Genomic DNA, 4,219 nt, shown 5'->3' with positions numbered 1-4,219 from the left:
AAAAAAAAAAAAGAAGAAGAAGAGAGAGAAACCCTAGATGTCTGAAGTTCAGATATCAGAAAAGGAGTTTCCAGCAAAGAGCTTCCGGAATGAATAACCCCCATGTATAATACTAGGAAGTTATTCAAGGAGGAGAAGGCCAACGAACCAGACATAAAAGGAATGGGAAAACTTACTTGTTCAAGTTTTGTTCAGGGTATCGTCAGAGAATAGGAATGCAAAGGCAACAAAGGACAAAGACAAGTTTTTCTAATGAACGTAGGCAAAGAGAAAGTAATCATATGACAATTGCTCTTGTAAAGGATGAAAGCAAGTTTGAAGCACACTTGAGGGGTTTAAATAGCCACAGGGGGTGAGGCGACGGTTTAAGGCTCGTACAAATCAAGGGTCAAGAACGAGGGACGGTTCGAATTTTGAAAAACAAATCTATGATCAACGGTCAGGAGATAAGGACGTTTCAAATTCGAAACTTAAGAGCTAAGTTCATCTCAAGTCTCCACGTGGAGCAATATGCACCTGATACGAGAATGCGCAGCAAAAAACCAACTATCGCACCAATATTAAATGAAAAGAATATTTTCAATTTCTTGGAAAGGACAACTTATACACAAATACGAGGAAACGTTTGAGTTTCATCATAAAGTGGGTGCAACTTGGAGAAAAACGCTTCAAGTAAGTCACAAGGGATGTGGATTGAACCGAATCAACCCGAGGCATGGCTGTATCCTAAGGTTCCCGAATGTCAACTTCGACCAAGAAATAAGGTTACTTCAAGAAAAAGTTTAGTTTCTGAATGTGATTCTAAAAGAAGGAAAAGAGAAAATTCTCTAAGTATGAAGAAAGTTCTACCAGTTCGTCACAACAAATATTGCGAGAGTTCAAGAAAAAGAAAGTGAAAATTCATTTCATCGCCAAGGGCCATAGGGGGCCAACCCTTACAAAAATATTAAAGTAAAAAAGAAGAGAAACAATTTTCTATTTTTCTTTGATGGGCTTTGCAGAAGGATCCGTGACTAGAGTAGGCTGCTGAGGTTCCTCGGGAAGAGGTGGCGAATCATTAAGAAACTCCTCAATGTTCGGATCCGCCGGAACAGGATCCTCTTCTCTGTGAGCCCAATCTGGGAAAGGCAGCTCGAGCTTTTCAAAGACTTCTTTGTGGCAAACACCCTGAAAAGGAGTCGTATAAAAAGTAGGGTTTGCCTTAAGGATAGCCTTTCAAACATCATTTTGTCTTGCTCGGTAGGCTTGAAGGTTGTACGGAGTCATTAGTTCGCTGAAGGGGATGTTGTTCAGGTACTTCCGAATGCAGTTTCTCCGAAGATCTTGGGAAAGATGTTTGGGTTTGCAGGGAACGATCGCCTTCTTAAGATGATCATTGTCAAGGCCCAAAATTTCAACCCGTTCCATGCATTCAGAGGCATACATTGTCTGTTTCTTCACTTCACGCTCCAAAGCTCCTATGTGACTAATGGACAAGTCAAGTTCCTTCTTCAAGGTGTTGACTTTGTCATTTTCCTCCTTCAACACTACTGCTTCCTTCTTCAACTGATCCACTTTGGAATTTGCCATCGCCAACTGCTCTTCACAACTTCAGAGTAGGGAGCCACCATGACCAATCCGGTTCAAAGCTTCGATATGCTGGTAGAAACTCACCACAACAGTCCTGAGGAAATAGACAATTATCAAGAAATCCTAGAAAGGATTACAAAGCAAGCGACAAAAGGTCAAGGAAATACAATACCTTGTTAAGAAATGAACGAGCGTATCGTCACTCAAAGATTCAAGAGCTTGACGATCGGATGGCATCAAACTAAGAGAGCTCCACTCAGCAGCTTTTTCATGATCTTGCGTGACCCGATCAGACATGCTCAAAATCCACTATGGAACGAAGATCTCCTCAGAATCTTGACTCTTCTGAGATTTCTTCGGGATAAAGGCTTCGGTCGGGTAATGTTTCCTCTTGGTTCAAGCTAGAGAGGGGACTTCTGCCTCATCTACAATTGGCTTCTTCCCTCTCCCAGAGGCTTCAACCACTGGTTTCAAATTCCTTATACCCTTGTAAGAAGGGTCTGGAGGAGGCATAGCAGCTATCTCATCTACCGTTAGTGCCCGAGGAGATTGTTGTTCTGCAACTACAACTGCCTTGGCCGCCTTAACCCAAAGGTTCTTTGGGTTAACTCGGGGAGGCACTACAAAGAAGGAAAAAAGTCAGAAAATCAAATAAGGTTGCAATACATTCAAAAAGACAAATGCAACAGTTTGGAAGTTCACAATGAACCAGCCCCCAATATTGAAGAATCGAGGTGTACTCCATCTCAAGACCATGTATCTCTTGATACCATGGAATTGACTTGATCTTCTTGGCAGCTGCTTTTTCAACCTTAGATAGGGGAAGGACCTAGTTACCCTCGGAATATGAAGTAAGTAGCTTCCAGGTGATCGGGAAGCTAAGATTCGAGTGAGGTGCTTGGTAGAATAAATACCGTCTGCGCCACCCCTTGTGATTGGTAGGACAGGTTCCCCTAGCAAGGATATTGCCCGACCACCCAAGCTTAACCTTGTTATGCTTGGAAAGAAAAACCCAACCCGAAGGGTGGGAAAGAGATAAAGAATGAAAATGTACAAAAAGAGGAAGAGAAGGTTCGATGCCAAGTTCAAAACACAAACCCAAAAAGCCAACGATGAGACGCCAGCTATTGGGGAAAAGCATTCCGGGACAAATGTCCCAATGATTTAAAATAGCAGAAAACAAAGAATGGAAGAAGGAAAATGGACTCCACTCTCCAGAGTATCTATATACAAAGAGAACTCTTCGGGCAGGTTCGAGTTGGCCCTTTCATCAGAATTGGGTGTTCTAAGAGGTAGGAAAGAGGAAAGTCAAAAGATTCAATCGCTGAAGGGAGTTCAACTTCAGTGAATGAGGAAGGAACAGAGTTGGGTTCATCCTTGGGTTTGCTAGGTTGTTTAAATTGCCGAGAGGTCTCGACAGTCGCCTTAAGAGTTCTGGAATGCCCAGACTTAGGAGGCGCGGAAGAAACCTCAATACTTTTCCTTGCATTCTTCAGATTACTCACTTCTTCGAACTCATCCCAAATGGCAGCCAAAGTTCGCTTGTCACTATCTGATTTCTTGACGGGGAAAGAGGCAGAAGCCTCACAGCCTGAATCGCCCTTACCAGCACTATGTTCAGAAGGACCTTCATCAAAAGTCTTACCACTTTTCATTACTAGAAAAGTTTGGTTCTGGTTTTCAATGGAAGCGGAGGCAAAAGCAAAAAGAAAGAGTGAGACAAATAAAGGATACAAAAGAGTCAGTGAACTTACTGATTCACCGAAGTAGAGAGCGTGAAAGCGAGAAGACTATTAGGGTGCAAGGAGGATGACGAAGTTTCAAACTCCAAACAAAGAGAATGAAACATACGAAGACAACGAACAACTTTTATGTATGCAGATAATCGAGGATGTTTACGATCAAGATAACTTCAGGATCGACGATCATGATCGGGAGACGTTTCAAAAAAGTTTGAACAAATCGAATCTGAACAGACGTTTTGTAAACCGTCGTTTCGATTTCGTGTGCAATGATGATTTCGGCTGCAGAGGACACGTGGCATCACCCCCATGAAAAGTGAAGGCATTCGCAAAACTCGAGGAAAAAATGATGCAGCAGCATTAAATGCGATTCAACATTTAATAAGCGAAGGATCATTCAAAATTATCATTTGATTAACGGGATCAGTTCAAACCAAGCCCTCGGAATCGCCCGAACGCTTGGTCTTGGGGGCTCATGATACGGGAAAAATAATTATCGAGCCGGGTACGCCTTTGGTTCGACCCTCGACTCCAGTCGAGAAGAAACAGACCGACCCGCATCCGAGCAGGCCGGGTTTAAAGATAGCTTGCTGAGAAAGAAACTTGACTCAGTCAACAGGCACGCCCGATTCCGTAATAATCAGGGTGGACGAATCGTCAAGGAGACGGTTAACGACACTTACGGGAGCGAACGATCGTGCTTACTCAGATAATTGCCACGCTATGATCATGCAGTTATTCATTATCCTACAAACGAACGGATCTTGTATCAACGGATCTAATCGTTAAGATCAGACGGCCACCCGAAGAAGGTTCAAGTAAATCCAACGAAGGAGATTCGAAGGTAAACACTATATAAGACATGACCTATGTACAAGAGAGGTGTCTGAATCGTATTCCTTATATTC

Source organism: Hakea prostrata, chromosome 10 (genome assembly GCF_041222555.1).
Source record: "Hakea prostrata isolate BN-2017 chromosome 10, UWA_Hpros_2, whole genome shotgun sequence".
NCBI lineage: Eukaryota > Viridiplantae > Streptophyta > Magnoliopsida > Proteales > Proteaceae > Hakea > Hakea prostrata.
This window is presented reverse-complemented; position numbering follows the sequence as displayed.